We start from the raw sequence: 25,470 nt of genomic DNA on the forward strand, positions 1-25,470 counted from the left end.
GCTGCAATGTACCTTTGCATTTTTCTCCCAAACGAAGGACACTAGAAAGAAAATTTTAAAACCTCCTGTTAGGCCATCATCTACACGGCATAGCCCTGAATTTTCCAATGCCTATCTCTTTGCAAAAGAGAGATATCGGCAAGGAAAAGCTGCAATGTACCTTTGCATTTTTCTCCCAAACGAAGGACACTAGAAAGAAAATTTTAAAGCCTCCTGTTAGGCAATCATCTACACGGCATAGCCCTGAATTTTCCAATGCCTATCTCTTTGCAAAAGAGAGATATCGGCAAGGAAAAGCTGCAATGTACCTTTGCATTTTTCTCCCAAACGAAGGACACTAGAAAGAAAATTTTAAAGCCTCCTGTTAGGCCATCATCTACACGGCATAGCCCTGAATTTTCCAATGCCTATCTCTTTGCAAAAGAGAGATATTGGCAAGGAAAAGCTGTATTGAACCTTTGCATTTTTCTCCCAAACGAAGGACACTAGAATTAAAATTTTAAAGCCTCCTGTTAGTGCTTCATCTACACGTTATAGCCCTGAATTTTCCAATGCCTATCTCTTTGCAAAAGAGAGATATCGGCAAGGAAAAGCTGCAATGTACCTTTGCATTTTTCTCCCAAACGAAGGACACTAGAAAGAAAATTTTAAAGCCTCCTGTTAGGCCATCATCTACACGGCATAGCCCTGAATTTTCCAATGCCTATCTCTTTGCAAAAGAGAGATATTGGCAAGGAAAAGCTGTATTGTACCTTTGCATTTTTCTCCCAAACGAAGGACACTAGAAAGAAAATTTTAAAGCCTCCTGTTAGGCCATCATCTACACGGCATAGCCTTGAATTTTCCAATGCCTATCTCTTTGCAAAAGAGAGATATCGGCAAGGAAAAGCTGCAATGTACCTTTGCATTTTTCTCCCAAACGAAGGACACTAGAAAGAAAATTTTAAAGCCTCCTGTTAGGCCATCATCTACACGGCATAGCCCTGAATTTTCCAATGCCTATCTCTTTGCAAAAGAGAGATATTGGCAAGGAAAAGCTGTATTGAACCTTTGCATTTTTCTCCCAAACGAAGGACATTAGAATTAAAATTTTAAAGCCTCCTGTTAGTGCTTCATCTACACGTTATAGCCCTGCATTTTCCAATGCCTATCTCTTTGCAAAAGAGAGATATCGGCAAGGAAAAGCTGTATTGTACCTTTGAATTTTTCTCCCAAACGAAAGACACTAGAATGAAAATTTTAAAGCCTCCTGTTAGTGCTTCATCTACACGTTATAGCCCTGAATTTTCCAATGCCTATCTCTTTGCAAAAGAGAGATATCGGCAAGGAAAAGCTGCATTGTACCTTTGCATTTTTCTCCCAAACGAAGGACACTAGAATGAAAATTTTAAAGCCTCCTGTTAGTGCTTCATCTACACGTTATAGTTCTGAATTTTCCAATGCCTATCTCTTTGCAAAAGAGAGATATTGGCAAGGAAAAGCTGCATTGTACCTTTGCATTTTTCTCCCAAACGAAGGACACTAGAATGAAAATTTTAAAGCCTCCTGTTAGTGCTTCGTCTACACGTTATAGCCCTGAATTTTCCAATGCCTATCTCTTTGCAAAAGAGAGATATCGGCAAGGAAAAGCTGCAATGTACCTTTGCATTTTTCTCCCAAACGAAGGACAATAGAATGAAAATTTTAAAGCCTCCTGTTAGTGCTTCGTCTACACGTTATAGCCCTGAATTTTCCAATGCCTATCTCTTTGCAAAAGAGAGATATCGGCAAGGAAAAGCTGCAATGTACCTTTGCATTTTTCTCCCAAACGAAGGACACTAGAAAGAAAATTTTAAAGCCTCCTGTTAGGCCATCATCTACACGGCATAGCCCTGAATTTTCCAATGCCTATCTCTTTGCAAAAGAGAGATATCGGCAAGGAAAAGCTGCAATGTACCTTTGCATTTTTCTCCCAAACGAAGGACAATAGAATGAAAATTTTAAAGCCTCCTGTTAGTGCTTCGTCTACACGTTATAGCCCTGAATTTTCCAATGCCTATCTCTTTGCAAAAGAGAGATATCGGCAAGGAAAAGCTGCATTGTACCTTTGCATTTTTCTCCCAAACGAAGGACACTAGAATGAAAATTTTAAAGCCTCCTGTTAGTGCTTCGTCTACACGTTATAGCCCTGAATTTTCCAATGCCTATCTCTTTGCAAAAGAGAGATATTGGCAAGGAAAAGCTGCATTGTACCTTTGCATTTTTCTCCCAAACGAAGGACACTAGAATGAAAATTTTAAAGCCTCCTGTTAGTGCTTCGTCTACACGTTATAGCCCTGAATTTTCCAATGCCTATCTCTTTGCAAAAGAGAGATATCGGCAAGGAAAAGCTGCAATGTACCTTTGCATTTTTCTCCCAAACGAAGGACAATAGAATGAAAATTTTAAAGCCTCCTGTTAGTGCTTCGTCTACACGTTATAGCCCTGAATTTTCCAATGCCTATCTCTTTGCAAAAGAGAGATATCGGCAAGGAAAAGCTGCAATGTACCTTTGCATTTTTCTCCCAAACGAAGGACACTAGAAAGAAAATTTTAAAGCCTCCTGTTAGGCCATCATCTACACGGCATAGCCCTGAATTTTCCAATGCCTATCTCTTTGCAAAAGAGAGATATCGGCAAGGAAAAGCTGCAATGTACCTTTGCATTTTTCTCCCAAACGAAGGACAATAGAATGAAAATTTTAAAGCCTCCTGTTAGTGCTTCGTCTACACGTTATAGCCCTGAATTTTCCAATGCCTATCTCTTTGCAAAAGAGAGATATCGGCAAGGAAAAGCTGCAATGTACCTTTGCATTTTTCTCCCAAACGAAGGACACTAGAAAGAAAATGTTAAAGCCTCCTGTTAGGCCATCATCTACACGGCATAGCCCTGAATTTTCCAATGCCTATTTCTTTGCAAAAGAGAGATATCGGCAAGGAAAAGCTGCAATGTACCTTTGCATTTTTCTCCCAAACGAAGGACACTAGAAAGAACATTTTAAAGCCTCCTGTTAGGCAATCATCTACACGGCATAGCTCTGAATTTTCCAATGCCTATCTCTTTGCAAAAGAGAGATATCGGCAAGGAAAAGCTGCAATGTACCTTTGCATTTTTCTCCCAAACGAAGGACACTAGAAAGAAAATTTTAAAGCCTCCTGTTAGGCCATCATCTACACGGCATAGCCCTGAATTTTCCAATGCCTATCTCTTTGCAAAAGAGAGATATTGGCAAGGAAAAGCTGTATTGAACCTTTGCATTTTTCTCCCAAACGAAGGACACTAGAATTAAAATTTTAAAGCCTCCTGTTAGTGCTTCATCTACACGTTATAGCCCTGAATTTTCCAATGCCTATCTCTTTGCAAAAGAGAGATATCGGCAAGGAAAAGCTGCAATGTACCTTTGCATTTTTCTCCCAAACGAAGGACACTAGAAAGAAAATTTTAAAGCCTCCTGTTAGGCCATCATCTACACGGCATAGCCCTGAATTTTCCAATGCCTATCTCTTTGCAAAAGAGAGATATTGGCAAGGAAAAGCTGTATTGTACCTTTGCATTTTTCTCCCAAACGAAGGACACTAGAAAGAAAATTTTAAAGCCTCCTGTTAGGCCATCATCTACACGGCATAGCCTTGAATTTTCCAATGCCTATCTCTTTGCAAAAGAGAGATATCGGCAAGGAAAAGCTGCAATGTACCTTTGCATTTTTCTCCCAAACGAAGGACAATAGAATGAAAATTTTAAAGCCTCCTGTTAGTGCTTCGTCTACACGTTATAGCCCTGAATTTTCCAATGCCTATCTCTTTGCAAAAGAGAGATATCGGCAAGGAAAAGCTGCAATGTACCTTTGCATTTTTCTCCCAAACGAAGGACACTAGAAAGAAAATTTTAAAGCCTCCTGTTAGGCCATCATCTACGCGGCATAGCCCTGAATTTTCCAATGCCTATCTCTTTGCAAAAGAGAGATATCGGCAAGGAAAAGCTGCAATGTACCTTTGCATTTTTCTCCCAAACGAAGGACAATAGAATGAAAATTTTAAAGCCTCCTGTTAGTGCTTCGTCTACACGTTATAGCCCTGAATTTTCCAATGCCTATCTCTTTGCAAAAGAGAGATATCGGCAAGGAAAAGCTGCATTGTACCTTTGCATTTTTCTCCCAAACGAAGGACACTAGAATGAAAATTTTAAAGCCTCCTGTTAGTGCTTCGTCTACACGTTATAGCCCTGAATTTTCCAATGCCTATCTCTTTGCAAAAGAGAGATATTGGCAAGGAAAAGCTGCATTGTACCTTTGCATTTTTCTCCCAAACGAAGGACACTAGAATGAAAATTTTAAAGCCTCCTGTTAGTGCTTCGTCTACACGTTATAGCCCTGAATTTTCCAATGCCTATCTCTTTGCAAAAGAGAGATATCGGCAAGGAAAAGCTGCAATGTACCTTTGCATTTTTCTCCCAAACGAAGGACAATAGAATGAAAATTTTAAAGCCTCCTGTTAGTGCTTCGTCTACACGTTATAGCCCTGAATTTTCCAATGCCTATCTCTTTGCAAAAGAGAGATATCGGCAAGGAAAAGCTGCAATGTACCTTTGCATTTTTCTCCCAAACGAAGGACACTAGAAAGAAAATTTTAAAGCCTCCTGTTAGGCCATCATCTACACGGCATAGCCCTGAATTTTCCAATGCCTATCTCTTTGCAAAAGAGAGATATCGGCAAGGAAAAGCTGCAATGTACCTTTGCATTTTTCTGCCAAACGAAGGACAATAGAATGAAAATTTTAAAGCCTCCTGTTAGTGCTTCGTCTACACGTTATAGCCCTGAATTTTCCAATGCCTATCTCTTTGCAAAAGAGAGATATCGGCAAGGAAAAGCTGCAATGTACCTTTGCATTTTTCTCCCAAACGAAGGACACTAGAAAGAAAATGTTAAAGCCTCCTGTTAGGCCATCATCTACACGGCATAGCCCTGAATTTTCCAATGCCTATTTCTTTGCAAAAGAGAGATATCGGCAAGGAAAAGCTGCAATGTACCTTTGCATTTTTCTCCCAAACGAAGGACACTAGAAAGAACATTTTAAAGCCTCCTGTTAGGCAATCATCTACACGGCATAGCTCTGAATTTTCCAATGCCTATCTCTTTGCAAAAGAGAGATATCGGCAAGGAAAAGCTGCAATGTACCTTTGCATTTTTCTCCCAAACGAAGGACACTAGAAAGAAAATTTTAAAGCCTCCTGTTAGGCCATCATCTACACGGCATAGCCCTGAATTTTCCAATGCCTATCTCTTTGCAAAAGAGAGATATTGGCAAGGAAAAGCTGTATTGAACCTTTGCATTTTTCTCCCAAACGAAGGACACTAGAATTAAAATTTTAAAGCCTCCTGTTAGTGCTTCATCTACACGTTATAGCCCTGAATTTTCCAATGCCTATCTCTTTGCAAAAGAGAGATATCGGCAAGGAAAAGCTGCAATGTACCTTTGCATTTTTCTCCCAAACGAAGGACACTAGAAAGAAAATTTTAAAGCCTCCTGTTAGGCCATCATCTACACGGCATAGCCCTGAATTTTCCAATGCCTATCTCTTTGCAAAAGAGAGATATTGGCAAGGAAAAGCTGTATTGTACCTTTGCATTTTTCTCCCAAACGAAGGACACTAGAAAGAAAATTTTAAAGCCTCCTGTTAGGCCATCATCTACACGGCATAGCCTTGAATTTTCCAATGCCTATCTCTTTGCAAAAGAGAGATATCGGCAAGGAAAAGCTGCAATGTACCTTTGCATTTTTCTCCCAAACGAAGGACACTAGAAAGAAAATTTTAAAGCCTCCTGTTAGGCCATCATCTACACGGCATAGCCCTGAATTTTCCAATGCCTATCTCTTTGCAAAAGAGAGATATTGGCAAGGAAAAGCTGTATTGAACCTTTGCATTTTTCTCCCAAACGAAGGACGTTAGAATTAAAATTTTAAAGCCTCCTGTTAGTGCTTCATCTACACGTTATAGCCCTGCATTTTCCAATGCCTATCTCTTTGCAAAAGAGAGATATCGGCAAGGAAAAGCTGTATTGTACCTTTGAATTTTTCTCCCAAACGAAAGACACTAGAATGAAAATTTTAAAGCCTCCTGTTAGTGCTTCATCTACACGTTATAGCCCTGAATTTTCCAATGCCTATCTCTTTGCAAAAGAGAGATATCGGCAAATAAAAGCTGCAATGTACCTTTGCATTTTTCTCCCAAACGAAGCACAATAGAATGAAAATTTTAAAGCCTCCTGTTAGTGCTTCGTCTACACGTTATAGCCCTGAATTTTCCAATGCCTATCTCTTTGCAAAAGAGAGATATCGGCAAGGAAAAGCTGCAATGTACCTTTGCATTTTTCTCCCAAACGAAGGACACTAGAAAGAAAATTTTAAAGCCTCCTGTTAGGCCATCATCTACACGGCATAGCCCTGAATTTTCCAATGCCTATCTCTTTGCAAAAGAGAGATATTGGCAAGGAAAAGCTGTATTGAACCTTTGCATTTTTCTCCCAAACGAAGGACACTAGAATTAAAATTTTAAAGCCTCCTGTTAGTGCTTCATCTACACGTTATAGCCCTGCATTTTCCAATGCCTATCTCTTTGCAAAAGAGAGATATCGGCAAGGAAAAGCTGCAATGTACCTTTGCATTTTTCTCCCAAACGAAGGACACTAGAAAGAAAATTTTAAAGCCTCCTGTTAGGCCATCATCTACACGGCATAGCCCTGAATTTTCCAATGCCTATCTCTTTGCAAAAGAGAGATATTGGCAAGGAAAAGCTGTATTGTACCTTTGCATTTTTCTCCCAAACGAAGGACACTAGAAAGAAAATTTTAAAGCCTCCTGTTAGGCCATCATCTACACGGCATAGCCTTGAATTTTCCAATGCCTATCTCTTTGCAAAAGAGAGATATCGGCAAGGAAAAGCTGCAATGTACCTTTGCATTTTTCTCCCAAACGAAGGACACTAGAAAGAAAATTTTAAAGCCTCCTGTTAGGCCATCATCTACACGGCATAGCCCTGAATTTTCCAATGCCTATCTCTTTGCAAAAGAGAGATATTGGCAAGGAAAAGCTGTATTGAACCTTTGCATTTTTCTCCCAAACGAAGGACGTTAGAATTAAAATTTTAAAGCCTCCTGTTAGTGCTTCATCTACACGTTATAGCCCTGCATTTTCCAATGCCTATCTCTTTGCAAAAGAGAGATATCGGCAAGGAAAAGCTGTATTGTACCTTTGAATTTTTCTCCCAAACGAAAGACACTAGAATGAAAATTTTAAAGCCTCCTGTTAGTGCTTCATCTACACGTTATAGCCCTGAATTTTCCAATGCCTATCTCTTTGCAAAAGAGAGATATTGGCACGGAAAAGCTGTATTGAACCTTTGCATTTTTCTCCCAAACGAAGGACACTAGAATTAAAATTTTAAAGCCTCCTGTTAGTGCTTCATCTACACGTTATAGCCCTGAATTTTCCAATGCCTATCTCTTTGCAAAAGAGAGATATCGGCAAGGAAAAGCTGCAATGTACCTTTGCATTTTTCTCCCAAACGAAGGACACTAGAAAGAAAATTTTAAAGCCTCCTGTTAGGCCATCATCTACACGGCATAGCCCTGAATTTTCCAATGCCTATCTCTTTGCAAAAGAGAGATATTGGCAAGGAAAAGCTGTATTGTACCTTTGCATTTTTCTCCCAAACGAAGGACACTAGAAAGAAAATTTTAAAGCCTCCTGTTAGGCCATCATCTACACGGCATAGCCTTGAATTTTCCAATGCCTATCTCTTTGCAAAAGAGAGATATCGGCAAGGAAAAGCTGCAATGTACCTTTGCATTTTTCTCCCAAACGAAGGACACTAGAAAGAAAATTTTAAAGCCTCCTGTTAGGCCATCATCTACACGGCATAGCCCTGAATTTTCCAATGCCTATCTCTTTGCAAAAGAGAGATATTGGCAAGGAAAAGCTGTATTGAACCTTTGCATTTTTCTCCCAAACGAAGGACGTTAGAATTAAAATTTTAAAGCCTCCTGTTAGTGCTTCATCTACACGTTATAGCCCTGCATTTTCCAATGCCTATCTCTTTGCAAAAGAGAGATATCGGCAAGGAAAAGCTGTATTGTACCTTTGAATTTTTCTCCCAAACGAAAGACACTAGAATGAAAATTTTAAAGCCTCCTGTTAGTGCTTCATCTACACGTTATAGCCCTGAATTTTCCAATGCCTATCTCTTTGCAAAAGAGAGATATCGGCAAATAAAAGCTGCAATGTACCTTTGCATTTTTCTCCCAAACGAAGCACAATAGAATGAAAATTTTAAAGCCTCCTGTTAGTGCTTCATCTACACGTTATAGCCCTGAATTTTCCAATGCCTATCTCTTTGCAAAAGAGAGATATCGGCAAGGAAAAGCTGCAATGTACCTTTGCATTTTTCTCCCAAACGAAGGACACTAGAAAGAAAATTTTAAAGCCTCCTGTTAGGCCATCATCTACACGGCATAGCCCTGAATTTTCCAATGCCTATCTCTTTGCAAAAGAGAGATATTGGCAAGGAAAAGCTGTATTGTACCTTTGCATTTTTCTCCCAAACGAAGGACACTAGAAAGAAAATTTTAAAGCCTCCTGTTAGGCCATCATCTACACGGCATAGCCTTGAATTTTCCAATGCCTATCTCTTTGCAAAAGAGAGATATCGGCAAGGAAAAGCTGCAATGTACCTTTGCATTTTTCTCCCAAACGAAGGACAATAGAATGAAAATTTTAAAGCCTCCTGTTAGTGCTTCGTCTACACGTTATAGCCCTGAATTTTCCAATGCCTATCTCTTTGCAAAAGAGAGATATCGGCAAGGAAAAGCTGCAATGTACCTTTGCATTTTTCTCCCAAACGAAGGACACTAGAAAGAAAATTTTAAAGCCTCCTGTTAGGCCATCATCTACACGGCATAGCCCTGAATTTTCCAATGCCTATCTCTTTGCAAAAGAGAGATATCGGCAAGGAAAAGCTGCAATGTACCTTTGCATTTTTCTCCCAAACGAAGGACAATAGAATGAAAATTTTAAAGCCTCCTGTTAGTGCTTCGTCTACACGTTATAGCCCTGAATTTTCCAATGCCTATCTCTTTGCAAAAGAGAGATATCGGCAAGGAAAAGCTGCATTGTACCTTTGCATTTTTCTCCCAAACGAAGGACACTAGAATGAAAATTTTAAAGCCTCCTGTTAGTGCTTCGTCTACACGTTATAGCCCTGAATTTTCCAATGCCTATCTCTTTGCAAAAGAGAGATATTGGCAAGGAAAAGCTGCATTGTACCTTTGCATTTTTCTCCCAAACGAAGGACACTAGAATGAAAATTTTAAAGCCTCCTGTTAGTGCTTCGTCTACACGTTATAGCCCTGAATTTTCCAATGCCTATCTCTTTGCAAAAGAGAGATATCGGCAAGGAAAAGCTGCAATGTACCTTTGCATTTTTCTCCCAAACGAAGGACAATAGAATGAAAATTTTAAAGCCTCCTGTTAGTGCTTCGTCTACACGTTATAGCCCTGAATTTTCCAATGCCTATCTCTTTGCAAAAGAGAGATATCGGCAAGGAAAAGCTGCAATGTACCTTTGCATTTTTCTCCCAAACGAAGGACACTAGAAAGAAAATTTTAAAGCCTCCTGTTAGGCCATCATCTACACGGCATAGCCCTGAATTTTCCAATGCCTATCTCTTTGCAAAAGAGAGATATCGGCAAGGAAAAGCTGCAATGTACCTTTGCATTTTTCTCCCAAACGAAGGACAATAGAATGAAAATTTTAAAGCCTCCTGTTAGTGCTTCGTCTACACGTTATAGCCCTGAATTTTCCAATGCCTATCTCTTTGCAAAAGAGAGATATCGGCAAGGAAAAGCTGCAATGTACCTTTGCATTTTTCTCCCAAACGAAGGACACTAGAAAGAAAATGTTAAAGCCTCCTGTTAGGCCATCATCTACACGGCATAGCCCTGAATTTTCCAATGCCTATTTCTTTGCAAAAGAGAGATATCGGCAAGGAAAAGCTGCAATGTACCTTTGCATTTTTCTCCCAAACGAAGGACACTAGAAAGAACATTTTAAAGCCTCCTGTTAGGCAATCATCTACACGGCATAGCTCTGAATTTTCCAATGCCTATCTCTTTGCAAAAGAGAGATATCGGCAAGGAAAAGCTGCAATGTACCTTTGCATTTTTCTCCCAAACGAAGGACACTAGAAAGAAAATTTTAAAGCCTCCTGTTAGGCCATCATCTACACGGCATAGCCCTGAATTTTCCAATGCCTATCTCTTTGCAAAAGAGAGATATTGGCAAGGAAAAGCTGTATTGAACCTTTGCATTTTTCTCCCAAACGAAGGACACTAGAATTAAAATTTTAAAGCCTCCTGTTAGTGCTTCATCTACACGTTATAGCCCTGAATTTTCCAATGCCTATCTCTTTGCAAAAGAGAGATATCGGCAAGGAAAAGCTGCAATGTACCTTTGCATTTTTCTCCCAAACGAAGGACACTAGAAAGAAAATTTTAAAGCCTCCTGTTAGGCCATCATCTACACGGCATAGCCCTGAATTTTCCAATGCCTATCTCTTTGCAAAAGAGAGATATTGGCAAGGAAAAGCTGTATTGTACCTTTGCATTTTCTCCCAAACGAAGGACACTAGAAAGAAAATTTTAAAGCCTCCTGTTAGGCCATCATCTACACGGCATAGCCTTGAATTTTCCAATGCCTATCTCTTTGCAAAAGAGAGATATCGGCAAGGAAAAGCTGCAATGTACCTTTGCATTTTTCTCCCAAACGAAGGACACTAGAAAGAAAATTTTAAAGCCTCCTGTTAGGCCATCATCTACACGGCATAGCCCTGAATTTTCCAATGCCTATCTCTTTGCAAAAGAGAGATATTGGCAAGGAAAAGCTGTATTGAACCTTTGCATTTTTCTCCCAAACGAAGGACGTTAGAATTAAAATTTTAAAGCCTCCTGTTAGTGCTTCATCTACACGTTATAGCCCTGCATTTTCCAATGCCTATCTCTTTGCAAAAGAGAGATATCGGCAAGGAAAAGCTGTATTGTACCTTTGAATTTTTCTCCCAAACGAAAGACACTAGAATGAAAATTTTAAAGCCTCCTGTTAGTGCTTCATCTACACGTTATAGCCCTGAATTTTCCAATGCCTATCTCTTTGCAAAAGAGAGATATCGGCAAATAAAAGCTGCAATGTACCTTTGCATTTTTCTCCCAAACGAAGGACAATAGAATGAAAATTTTAAAGCCTCCTGTTAGTGCTTCGTCTACACGTTATAGCCCTGAATTTTCCAATGCCTATCTCTTTGCAAAAGAGAGATATCGGCAAGGAAAAGCTGCAATGTACCTTTGCATTTTTCTCCCAAACGAAGGACACTAGAAAGAAAATTTTAAAGCCTCCTCTTAGGCCATCATCTACACGGCATAGCCCTGAATTTTCCAATGCCTATCTCTTTGCAAAAGAGAGATATTGGCAAGGAAAATCTGTATTGAACCTTTGCATCTTTCTCCCAAACGAAGGACACTAGAATTAAAATTTTAAAGCCTCCTGTTAATGCTTCATCTACACGTTATAGCCCTGAATTTTCCAATGCCTATCTCTTTGCAAAAGAGAGATATCGGCAAGGAAAAGCTGCAATGTACCTTTGCATTTTTCTCCCAAACGAAGGACACTAGAAAGAAAATTTTAAAGCCTCCTGTTAGGCCATCATCTACACGGCATAGCCCTGAATTTTCCAATGCCTATCTCTTTGCAAAAGAGAGATATTGGCAAGGAAAAGCTGTATTGAACCTTTGCATTTTTCTCCCAAACGAAGGACACTAGAATTAAAATTTTAAAGCCTCCTGTTAGTGCTTCATCTACACGTTATAGCCCTGAATTTTCCAATGCCTATCTCTTTGCAAAAGAGAGATATCGGCAAGGAAAAGCTGCAATGTACCTTTGCATTTTTCTCCCAAACGAAGGACACTAGAAAGAAAATTTTAAAGCCTCCTGTTAGGCCATCATCTACACGGCATAGCCCTGAATTTTCCAATGCCTATCTCTTTGCAAAAGAGAGATATTGGCAAGGAAAAGCTGTATTGTACCTTTGCATTTTTCTCCCAAACGAAGGACACTAGAAAGAAAATTTTAAAGCCTCCTGTTAGGCCATCATCTACACGGCATAGCCTTGAATTTTCCAATGCCTATCTCTTTGCAAAAGAGAGATATCGGCAAGGAAAAGCTGCAATGTACCTTTGCATTTTTCTCCCAAACGAAGGACACTAGAAAGAAAATTTTAAAGCCTCCTCTTAGGCCATCATCTACACGGCATAGCCCTGAATTTTCCAATGCCTATCTCTTTGCAAAAGAGAGATATTGGCAAGGAAAATCTGTATTGAACCTTTGCATCTTTCTCCCAAACGAAGGACACTAGAATTAAAATTTTAAAGCCTCCTGTTAATGCTTCATCTACACGTTATAGCCCTGAATTTTCCAATGCCTATCTCTTTGCAAAAGAGAGATATCGGCAAGGAAAAGCTGTATTGTACCTTTGCATTTTTCTCCCAAACGAAAGACACTAGAATGAAAATTTTAAAGCCTCCTGTTAGTGCTTCATCTACACGTTATAGCCCTGAATTTTCCAATGCCTACCTCTTTGCAAAAGAGAGATATCGGCAAGGAAAAGCTGTATTGTACCTTTGCATTTTTCTCCCAAACGAAGGACACTAGAAAGAAAATTTTAAAGCCTCCTGTTAGGCCATCATCTACACGGCATAGCCCTGAATTTTCCAATGCCTATCTCTTTGCAAAAGAGAGATATCGGCAAATAAAAGCTGCAATGTACCTTTGCATTTTTCTCCCAAACGAAGGACAATAGAATGAAAATTTTAAAGCCTCCTGTTAGTGCTTCGTCTACACGTTATAGCCCTGAATTTTCCAATGCCTATCTCTTTGCAAAAGAGAGATATCGGCAAGGAAAAGCTGCAATGTACCTTTGCATTTTTCTCCCAAACGAAGGACACTAGAAAGAAAATTTTAAAGCCTCCTGTTAGGCCATCATCTACACGGCATAGCCCTGAATTTTCCAATGCCTATCTCTTTGCAAAAGAGAGATATTGGCAAGGAAAAGCTGTATTGAACCTTTGCATTTTTCTCCCAAACGAAGGACACTAGAATTAAAATTTTAAAGCCTCCTGTTAGTGCTTCATCTACACGTTATAGCCCTGAATTTTCCAATGCCTATCTCTTTGCAAAAGAGAGATATCGGCAAGGAAAAGCTGCAATGTACCTTTGCATTTTTCTCCCAAACGAAGGACACAAGAAAGAAAATTTTAAAGCCTCCTGTTAGGCCATCATCTACACGGCATAGCCCTGAATTTTCCAATGCCTATCTCTTTGCAAAAGAGAGATATCGGCAAGGAAAAGCTGCAATGTACCTTTGCATTTTTCTCCCAAACGAAGGACACTAGAAAGAAAATTTTAAAGCCTCCTGTTAGGCCATCATCTACACGGCATAGCCCTGAATTTTCCAATGCCTATCTCTTTGCAAAAGAGAGATATTGGCAAGGAAAAGCTGTATTGAACCTTTGCATTTTTCTCCCAAACGAAAGACACAAGAATTAAAATTTTAAAGCCTCCTGTTAGTGCTTCATCTACACGTTATAGCCCTGAATTTTCCAATGCCTATCTCTTTGCAAAAGAGAGATATCGGCAAGGAAAAGCTGTATTGTACCTTTGCATTTTTCTCCCAAACGAAGGACACTAGAAAGAAAATTTTAAAGCCTCCTGTTAGGCCATCATCTACACGGCATAGCCCTGAATTTTCCAATGCCTATCTCTTTGCAAAAGAGAGATATCGGCAAGGAAAAGCTGCAATGTACCTTTGCATTTTTCTCCCAAACGAAGGACAATAGAATGAAAATTTTAAAGCCTCCTGTTAGTGCTTCATCTACACGTTATAGCCCTGAATTTTCCAATGCCTATCTCTTTGCAAAAGAGAGATATCGGCAAGGAAAAGCTGTATTGTACCTTTGCATTTTTCTCCCAAACGAAGGACACTAGAAAGAAAATTTTAAAGCCTCCTGTTAGGCCATCATCTACACGGCATAGCCCTGAATTTTCCAATGCCTATCTCTTTGCAAAAGAGAGATATTGGCAAGGAAAAGCTGTATTGAACCTTTGCATTTTTCTCAAAACGAAGGACATTAGAATTAAAATTTTAAAGCCTCCTGTTAGTGCTTCATCTACACGTTATAGCCCTGCATTTTCCAATGCCTATCTCTTTGCAAAAGAGAGAGATCGGCAAGGAAAAGCTGTATTGTACCTTTGAATTTTTCTCCCAAACGAAAGACACTAGAATGAAAATTTTAAAGCCTCCTGTTAGTGCTTCATCTACACGTTATAGCCCTGAATTCTCCAATGCCTATCTCTTTGCAAAAGAGAGATATCGGCAAGGAAAAGCTGCAATGTACCTTTGCATTTTTCTCCCAAACGAAGGACACTAGAAAGAAAATTTTAAAGCCTCCTGTTAGGCCATCATCTACACGGCATAGCCCTGAATTTTCCAATGCCTATCTCTTTGCAAAAGAGAGATATCGGCAAGGAAAAGCTGCAATGTACCTTTGCATTTTTCTCCCAAACGAAGGACACTAGAAAGAAAATTTTAAAGCCTCCTGTTAGGCCATCATCTACACGGCATAGCCCTGAATTTTCCAATGCCTATCTCTTTGCAAACGAGAGATATTGGCAAGGAAAAGCTGTATTGAACCTTTGCATTTTTCTCCCAAACGAAGGACACTAGAATTAAAATTTTAAAGCCTCCTGTTAGTGCTTCATCTACACGTTATAGCCCTGAATTTTCCAATGCCTATCTCTTTGCAAAAGAGAGATATCGGCAAGGAAAAGCTGTATTGTACCTTTGCATTTTTCTCCCAAACGAAAGACACTAGAATGAAAATTTTAAAGCCTCCTGTTAGTTCTTCATCTACACGTTATAGCCCTGAATTTTCCAATGCCTATCTCTTTGCAAAGGAGAGATATCGGCAAGGAAAAGCTGCATTGTACCTTTCCATTTTTCTCCCAAACGAAGGACACTAGAATGACAATTTTAAAGCCTCCTGTTAGTGCTTCATCTACACGTTATAGTCCTGAATTTTCCAATGCCTATCTCTTTGCAAAAGAGAGATATCGGCAAGGAAAAGCTGCAATGTACCTTTGCATTTTTCTCCCAAACGAAGGACACTAGAATGAAAATTTTAAAGCCTCCTGTTAGTGCTTCATCTACACGTTATAGCCCTGAATTTTCCAATGCCTATCTCTTTGCAAAAGAGAGATATCGGCAAGGAAAAGCTGTATTGTACCTTTGCATTTTTCTCCCAAACGAAAGACACAAGAATGAAAATTTTAAAGCCTCCTGTTAGTGCTTCATCTACACGTTATAGCCCTGAATTTTCCAATGCCTATCTCTTTGCAAAAAAGAGATATCGGCAAGGAAAAGCTGTATTGTACCTTTGCATTTTTCTCCCAAACGAAAGACACTAGAATGAAAATTTTAAAGCCTCCTGTTAGTGCTTCATCTACACGTTATAGCCCTGAATTTTCCAATGCCTACCTCTTTGCAAAAGAGAGATATCGGCAAGGAAAAGCTGTATTGTACCTTTGCATTTTTCTCCCAAACGAAGGACACTAGAAAGAAAATTTTAAAGCCTCCTGTTAGGCCATCATCTACACGGCATATCCCTGAATTTTCCAATGCCTATCTCTTTGCAAAAGAGAGATATCGGCAAGGAAAAGCTGCAATGTACCTTTGCATTTTTCTCCCAAACGAAGGACAATAGAATGAAAATTTTAAAGCCTCCTGTTAGTGCTTCGTCTACACGTTATAGCCATGAATTTTCCAATGCCTATCTCTTTGCAAAAGAGAGATATCGGCAAGGAAAAGCTGCAATGTACCTTTGCATTTTTCTCCCAAACGAAGGACACTAGAAAGAAAATTTTAAAGCCTCCTGTTAGGCCATCATCTACACGGCATAGCCCTGAATTTTCCAATGCCTATCTCTTTGCAAAAGAGAGATATTGGCAAGGAAAAGCTGTATTGAGCCTTTGCATTTTTCTCCCAAACGAAGGACACTAGAATTAAAATTTTAAAGCCTCCTGTTAGTGCTTCATCTACACGTTATAGCCCTGAATTTTCCAATGCCTATCTCTTTGCAAAAGAGAGATATCGGCAAGGAAAAGCTGCATTGTACCTTAGCATTTTTCTCCCAAACGAAGGACACTAGAATGAAAATTTTAAAGCCTCCTGTTAGGTCATCATCTACACGGCATAGCCCTGAATTTTCCAATGCCTATCTCTTTGCAAAAGAGAGATATCGGCAAGGAAAAGCTGCAATGTACCTTTGCATTTTTCTCCCAAACGAAGGACAATAGAATGAAAATTTTAAAGCCTCCTGTTAGTGCTTCGTCTACACGTTATAGCCCTGAATTTTCCAATGCCTATCTCTTTGCAAAAGAGAGATATCGGCAAGGAAAAGCTGCAATGTACCTTTGCATTTTTCTCCCAAACGAAGGACACTAGAAAGAAAATTTTAAAGCCTCCTGTTAGGTCATCATCTACACGGCATAGCCCTGAATTTTCCAATGCCTATCTCTTTGCAAAAGAGAGATATTGGCAAGGAAAAGCTGTATTGAACCTTTGCATTTTTCTCCCAAACGAAGGACACTAGAATTAAAATTTTAAAGCCTCCTGTTAGTGCTTCATCTACACGTTATAGCCCTGAATTTTCCAATGCCTATCTCTTTGCAAAAGAGAGATATCGGCAAGGAAAAGCTGTATTGTACCTTTGCATTTTTCTCCCAAACGAAAGACACTAGAATGAAAATTTTAAAGCCTCCTGTTAGTGCTTCATCTACACGTTATAGCCCTGAATTTTCCAATGCCTATCTCTTTGCAAAAGAGAGATATCGGCAAGGAAAAGCTGCATTGTACCTTAGCATTTTTCTCCCAAACGAAGGACACTAGAATGAAAATTTTAAAGCCTCCTGTTAGTGCTTCATCTACACGTTATAGCCCTGAATTTTCCAATGCCTATCTCTTTGCAAAAGAGAGATATCGGCAAGGAAAAGCTGTATTGTACCTTTGCATTTTTCTCCCAAACGAAAGACACAAGAATGAAAATTTTAAAGCCTCCTGTTAGTGCTTCATCTACACGTTATAGCCCTGAATTTTCCAATGCCTATCTCTTTGCAAAAGAGAGATATCGGCAAGGAAAAGCTGTATTGTACCTTTGCATTTTTCTCCCAAACGAAGGACACTAGAAAGAAAATTTTAAAGCCTCCTGTTAGGCCATCATCTACACGGCATAGCCCTGAATTTTCCAATGCCTATCTCTTTGCAAAAGAGAGATATCGGCAAGGAAAAGCTGCAATGTACCTTTGCATTTTTCTCCCAAACGAAGGACAATAGAATGAAAATTTTAAAGCCTCCTGTTAGTGCTTCGTCTACACGTTATAGCCCTGAATTTTCCAATGCCTATCTCTTTGCAAAAGAGAGATATCGGCAAGGAAAAGCTGCAATGTACCTTTGCATTTTTCTCCCAAACGAAGGACACTAGAAAGAAAATTTTAAAGCCTCCTGTTAGTGCTTCATCTACACGTTATAGCCCTGAATTTTCCAATGCCTATCTCTTTGCAAAAGAGAGATATCGGCAAGGAAAAGCTATATTGTACCTTGGCATTTTTCTCCCAAACGAAGGACACTAGAATGAAAATGTTAAAGCCTCCTGTTAGTGCTTCATCTACACGTTATAGCCCTGAATTTTCCAATGCCTATCTCTTTGCAAAAGAGAGATATCGGCAAGGAAAAGCTGCATTGTACCTTGGCATTTTTCTCCCAAACGAAGGACACTAGAAAGAAAATTTTAAAGCCTCCTGTTAGGCAATCATCTACACGGCATAGCCCTGAATTTTCCAATGCCTATCTCTTTGCAAAAGAGAGATATCGGCAAGGAAAAGCTGCAATGTACCTTTGCATTTTTCTCCCAAACGAAGGACACTAGAAAGAAAATTTTAAAGCCTCCTGTTAGGCCATCATCTACACGGCATAGCCCTGAATTTTCCAATGCCTATCTCTTTGCAAAAGAGAGATATTGGCAAGGAAAAGCTGTATTGAACCTTTGCATTTTTCTCCCAAACGAAAGACACAAGAATGAAAATTTTAAAGCCTCCTGTTAGTGCTTCATCTACACGTTATAGCCCTGAATTTTCCAATGCCTATCTCTTTGCAAAAGAGAGATATCGGCAAGGAAAAGCTGTATTGTACCTTTGCATTTTTCTCCCAAACGAAGGACACTAGAAAGAAAATTTTAAAGCCTCCTGTTAGGCCATCATCTACACGGCATAGCCCTGAATTTTCCAATGCCTATCTCTTTGCAAAAGAGAGATATCGGCAAGGAAAAGCTGTATTGTACCTTTGCATTTTTCTCCCAAACGAAGGACACTAGAAAGAAAATTTTAAAGCCTCCTGTTAGTGCTTCATCTACACGTTATAGCCCTGAATTTTCCAATGCCTATCTCTTTGCAAAAGAGAGATATCGGCAAGGAAAAGCTGTATTGTACCTTTGCATTTTTCTCCCAAACGAAGGACAATAGAATGAAAATTTTAAAGCCTCCTGTTAGTGCTTCATCTACACGTTATAGCCCTGAATTTTCCAATGCCTATCTCTTTGCAAAAGAGAGATATCGGCAAGGAAAAGCTGTATTGTACCTTTGCATTTTTCTCCCAAACGAAGGACACTAGAAAGAAAATTTTAAAGCCTCCTGTTAGGCCATCATCTACACGGCATAGCCCTGAATTTTCCAATGCCTATCTCTTTGCAAAAGAGAGATATTGGCAAGGAAAAGCTGTATTGAACCTTTGCATTTTTCTCCCAAACGAAGGACATTAGAATTAAAATTTTAAAGCCTCCTGTTAGTGCTTCATCTACACGTTATAGCCCTGCATTTTCCAATGCCTATCTCTTTGCAAAAGAGAGATATCGGCAAGGAAAAGCTGTATTGTACCTTTGAATTTTTCTCCCAAACGAAAGACACTAGAATGAAAATTTTAAAGCCTCCTGTTAGTGCTTCGTCTACACGTTATAGCCCTGAATTTTCCAATGCCTATCTCTTTGCAAAAGAGAGATATCGGCAAGGAAAAGCTGCAATGTACCTTTGCATTTTTCTCCCAAACGAAGGACACTAGAAAGAAAATTTTAAAGCCTCCTGTTAGGTCATCATCTACACGGCATAGCCCTGAATTTTCCAATGCCTATCTCTTTGCAAAAGAGAGATATTGGCAAGGAAAAGCTGTATTGAACCTTTGCATTTTTCTCCCAAACGAAGGACACTAGAATTAAAATTTTAAAGCCTCCTGTTAGTGCTTCATCTACACGTTATAGCCCTGAATTTTCCAATGCCTATCTCTTTGCAAAAGAGAGATATCGGCAAGGAAAAGCTGTATTGTACCTTTGCATTTTTCTCCCAAACGAAAGACACTAGAATGAAAATTTTAAAGCCTCCTGTTAGTGCTTCATCTACACGTTATAGCCCTGAATTTTCCAATGCCTATCTCTTTGCAAAAGAGAGATATCGGCAAGGAAAAGCTGCATTGTACCTTAGCATTTTTCTCCCAAACGAAGGACACTAGAATGAAAATTTTAAAGCCTCCTGTTAGTGCTTCATCTACACGTTATAGCCCTGAATTTTCCAATGCCTATCTCTTTGCAAAAGAGAGATATCGGCAAGGAAAAGCTGTATTGTACCTTTGCATTTTTCTCCCAAACGAAGGACACTAGAAAGAAAATTTTAAAGCCTCCTGTTAGGCCATCATCTACACGGCATAGCCCTGAATTTTCCAATGCCTATCTCTTTGCAAAAGAGAGATATTGGCAAGGAAAAGCTGTATTGAACCTTTGCATTTTTCTCCCAAACGAAGGACATTAGAATTAAAATTTTAAAGCCTCCTGTTAGTGCTTCATCTACACGTTATAGCCCTGCATTTTCCAATGCCTATCTCTTTGCAAAAGAGAGATATCGGCAAGGAAAAGCTGTATTGTACCTTTGAATTTTTCTCCCAAACGAAAGACACTAGAATGAAAATTTTAAAGCCTCCTGTTAGTGCTTCGTCTACACGTTATAGCCCTGAATTTTCCAATGCCTATCTCTTTGCAAAAGAGAGATATCGGCAAGGAAAAGCTGCAATGTACCTTTGCATTTTTCTCCCAAACGAAGGACACTAGAAAGAAAATTTTAAAGCCTCCTGTTAGGTCATCATCTACACGGCATAGCCCTGAATTTTCCAATGCCTATCTCTTTGCAAAAGAGAGATATTGGCAAGGAAAAGCTGTATTGAACCTTTGCATTTTTCTCCCAAACGAAGGACACTAGAATTAAAATTTTAAAGCCTCCTGTTAGTGCTTCATCTACACGTTATAGCCCTGAATTTTCCAATGCCTATCTCTTTGCAAAAGAGAGATATCGGCAAGGAAAAGCTGTATTGTACCTTTGCATTTTTCTCCCAAACGAAAGACACTAGAATGAAAATTTTAAAGCCTCCTGTTAGTGCTTCATCTACACGTTATAGCCCTGAATTTTCCAATGCCTATCTCTTTGCAAAAGAGAGATATCGGCAAGGAAAAGCTGCATTGTACCTTAGCATTTTTCTCCCAAACGAAGGACACTAGAATGAAAATTTTAAAGCCTCCTGTTAGTGCTTCATCTACACGTTATAGCCCTGAATTTTCCAATGCCTATCTCTTTGCAAAAGAGAGATATCGGCAAGGAAAAGCTGTATTGTACCTTTGCATTTTTCTCCCAAACGAAAGACACAAGAATGAAAATTTTAAAGCCTCCTGTTAGTGCTTCATCTACACGTTATAGCCCTGAATTTTCCAATGCCTATCTCTTTGCAAAAGAGAGATATCGGCAAGGAAAAGCTGTATTGTACCTTTGCATTTTTCTCCCAAACGAAGGACACTAGAAAGAAAATTTTAAAGCCTCCTGTTAGGCCATCATCTACACGGCACAGCCCTGAATTTTCCAATGCCTATCTCTTTGCAAAAGAGAGATATCGGCAAGGAAAAGCTGCAATGTACCTTTGCATTTTTCTCCCAAACGAAGGACAATAGAATGAAAATTTTAAAGCCTCCTGTTAGTGCTTCGTCTACACGTTATAGCCCTGAATTTTCCAATGCCTATCTCTTTGCAAAAGAGAGATATCGGCAAGGAAAAGCTGCAATGTACCTTTGCATTTTTCTCCCAAACGAAGGACACTAGAAAGAAAATTTTAAAGCCTCCTGTTAGTGCTTCATCTACACGTTATAGCCCTGAATTTTCCAATGCCTATCTCTTTGCAAAAGAGAGATATCGGCAAGGAAAAGCTATATTGTACCTTGGCATTTTTCTCCCAAACGAAGGACACTAGAATGAAAATGTTAAAGCCTCCTGTTAGTGCTTCATCTACACGTTATAGCCCTGAATTTTCCAATGCCTATCTCTTTGCAAAAGAGAGATATCGGCAAGGAAAAGCTGCATTGTACCTTGGCATTTTTCTCCCAAACGAAGGACACTAGAAAGAAAATTTTAAAGCCTCCTGTTAGGCAATCATCTACACGGCATAGCCCTGAATTTTCCAATGCCTATCTCTTTGCAAAAGAGAGATATCGGCAAGGAAAAGCTGCAATGTACCTTTGCATTTTTCTCCCAAACGAAGGACACTAGAAAGAAAATTTTAAAGCCTCCTGTTAGGCCATCATCTACACGGCATAGCCCTGAATTTTCCAATGCCTATCTCTTTGCAAAAGAGAGATATTGGCAAGGAAAAGCTGTATTGAACCTTTGCATTTTTCTCCCAAACGAAAGACACAAGAATGAAAATTTTAAAGCCTCCTGTTAGTGCTTCATCTACACGTTATAGCCCTGAATTTTCCAATGCCTATCTCTTTGCAAAAGAGAGATATCGGCAAGGAAAAGCTGTATTGTACCTTTGCATTTTTCTCCCAAACGAAGGACACTAGAAAGAAAATTTTAAAGCCTCCTGTTAGGCCATCATCTACACGGCATAGCCCTGAATTTTCCAATGCCTATCTCTTTGCAAAAGAGAGATATCGGCAAGGAAAAGCTGCAATGTACCTTTGCATTTTTCTCCCAAACGAAGGACAATAGAATGAAAATTTTAAAGCCTCCTGTTAGTGCTTCATCTACACGTTATAGCCCTGAATTTTCCAATGCCTATCTCTTTGCAAAAGAGAGATATCGGCAAGGAAAAGCTGTATTGTACCTTTGCATTTTTCTCCCAAACGAAGGACACTAGAAAGAAAATTTTAAAGCCTCCTGTTAGGCCATCATCTACACGGCATAGCCCTGAATTTTCCAATGCCTATCTCTTTGCAAAAGAGAGATATTGGCAAGGAAAAGCTGTATTGAACCTTTGCATTTTTCTCCCAAACGAAGGACATTAGAATTAAAATTTTAAAGCCTCCTGTTAGTGCTTCATCTACACGTTATAGCCCTGCATTTTCCAATGCCTATCTCTTTGCAAAAGAGAGATATCGGCAAGGAAAAGCTGTATTGTACCTTTGAATTTTTCTCCCAAACGAAAGACACTAGAATGAAAATTTTAAAGCCTCCTGTTAGTGCTTCATCTACACGTTATAGCCCTGAATTCCCCAATGCCTATCTCTTTGCAAAAGAGAGATATCGGCAAGGAAAAGCTGCAATGTACCTTTGCATTTTTCTACCAAACGAAGGACACTAGAAAGAAAATTTTAAAGCCTCCTGTTAGGCCATCATCTACACGGCATAGCCCTGAATTTTCCAATGCCTATCTCTTTGCAAAAGAGAGATATCGGCAAGGAAAAGCTGCAATGTACCTTTGCATTTTTCTCCCAAACGAAGGACACTAGAAAGAAAATTTTAAAGCCTCCTGTTAGGCCATCATCTACACGGCATAGCCCTGAATTTTCCAATGCCTATCTCTTTGCAAACGAGAGATATTGGCAAGGAAAAGCTGTATTGAACCTTTGCATTTTTCTCCCAAACGAAGGACACTAGAATTAAAATTTTAAAGCCTCCTGTTAGTGCTTCATCTACACGTTATAGCCCTGAATTTTCCAATGCCTATCTCTTTGCAAAAGAGAGATATCGGCAAGGAAAAGCTGTATTGTACCTTTGCATTTTTCTCCCAAACGAAAGACACTAGAATGAAAATTTTAAAGCCTCCTGTTAGTTCTTCATCTACACGTTATAGCCCTGAATTTTCCAATGCCTATCTCTTTGCAAAGGAGAGATATCGGCAAGGAAAAGCTGCATTGTACCTTTCCATTTTTCTCCCAAACGAAGGACACTACAATGACAATTTTAAAGCCTCCTGTTAGTGCTTCATCTACACGTTATAGTCCTGAATTTTCCAATGCCTATCTCTTTGCAAAAGAGAGATATCGGCAAGGAAAAGCTGCAATGTACCTTTGCATTTTTCTCCCAAACGAAGGACACTAGAATGAAAATTTTAAAGCCTCCTGTTAGTGCTTCATCTACACGTTATAGCCCTGAATTTTCCAATGCCTATCTCTTTGCAAAAGAGAGATATCGGCAAGGAAAAGCTGCATTGTACCTTTGCATTTTTCTCCCAAACGAAGGACACTAGAATGAAAATTTTAAAGCCTCCTGTTAGTGCTTCATCTACACGTTATAGCCCTGAATTTTCCAATGCCTATCTCTTTGCAAAAGAGAGATATCGGCAAGGAAAAGCTGTATTGTACCTTTGCATTTTTCTCCCAAACGAAAGACACAAGAATGAAAATTTTAAAGCCTCCTGTTAGTGCTTCATCTACACGTTATAGCCCTGAATTTTCCAATGCCTATCTCTTTGCAAAAAAGAGATATCGGCAAGGAAAAGCTGTATTGTACCTTTGCATTTTTCTCCCAAACGAAAGACACTAGAATGAAAATTTTAAAGCCTCCTGTTAGTGCTTCATCTACACGTTATAGCCCTGAATTTTCCAATGCCTACCTCTTTGCAAAAGAGAGATATCGGCAAGGAAAAGCTGTATTGTACCTTTGCATTTTTCTCCCAAACGAAGGACACTAGAAAGAAAATTTTAAAGCCTCCTGTTAGGCCATCATATACACGGCATATCCCTGAATTTTCCAATGCCTATCTCTTTGCAAAAGAGAGATATCGGCAAGGAAAAGCTGCAATGTACCTTTGCATTTTTCTCCCAAACGAAGGACAATAGAATGAAAATTTTAAAGCCTCCTGTTAGTGCTTCGTCTACACGTTATAGCCATGAATTTTCCAATGCCTATCTCTTTGCAAAAGAGAGATATCGGCAAGGAAAAGCTGCAATGTACCTTTGCATTTTTCTCCCAAACGAAGGACACTAGAAAGAAAATTTTAAAGCCTCCTGTTAGGCCATCATCTACACGGCATAGCCCTGAATTTTCCAATGCCTATCTCTTTGCAAAAGAGAGATATTGGCAAGGAAAAGCTGTATTGAACCTTTGCATTTTTCTCCCAAACGAAGGACACTAGAATTAAAATTTTAAAGCCTCCTGTTAGTGCTTCATCTACACGTTATAGCCCTGCATTTTCCAATGCCTATCTCTTTGCAAAAGAGAGATATCGGCAAGGAAAAGCTGCATTGTACCTTAGCATTTTTCTCCCAAACGAAGGACACTAGAATAAAAATTTTAAAGCCTCCTGTTAGGTCATCATCTACACGGCATAGCCCTGAATTTTCCAATGCCTATCTCTTTGCAAAAGAGAGATATCGGCACGGAAAAGCTGCAATGTACCTTTGCATTTTTCTCCCAAACGAAGGACAATAGAATGAAAATTTTAAAGCCTCCTGTTAGTGCTTCGTCTACACGTTATAGCCCTGAATTTTCCAATGCCTATCTCTTTGCAAAAGAGAGATATCGGCAAGGAAAAGCTGCAATGTACCTTTGCATTTTTCTCCCAAACGAAGGACACTAGAAATAAAATTTTAAAGCCTCCTGTTAGGTCATCATCTACACGGCATAGCCCTGAATTTTCCAATGCCTATCTCTTTGCAAAAGAGAGATATTGGCAAGGAAAAGCTGTATTGAACCTTTGCATTTTTCTCCCAAACGAAGGACACTAGAATTAAAATTTTAAAGCCTCCTGTTAGTGCTTCATCTACACGTTATAGCCCTGAATTTTCCAATGCCTATATCTTTGCAAAAGAGAGATATCGGCAAGGAAAAGCTGTATTGTACCTTTGCATTTTTCTCCCAAACGAAAGACACTAGAATGAAAATTTTAAAGCCTCCTGTTAGTGCTTCATCTACACGTTATAGCCCTGAATTTTCCAATGCCTATCTCTTTGCAAAAGAGAGATATCGGCAAGGAAAAGCTGCATTGTACCTTA

Source organism: Pseudophryne corroboree, chromosome 8 (genome assembly GCF_028390025.1).
Source record: "Pseudophryne corroboree isolate aPseCor3 chromosome 8, aPseCor3.hap2, whole genome shotgun sequence".
NCBI lineage: Eukaryota > Metazoa > Chordata > Amphibia > Anura > Myobatrachidae > Pseudophryne > Pseudophryne corroboree.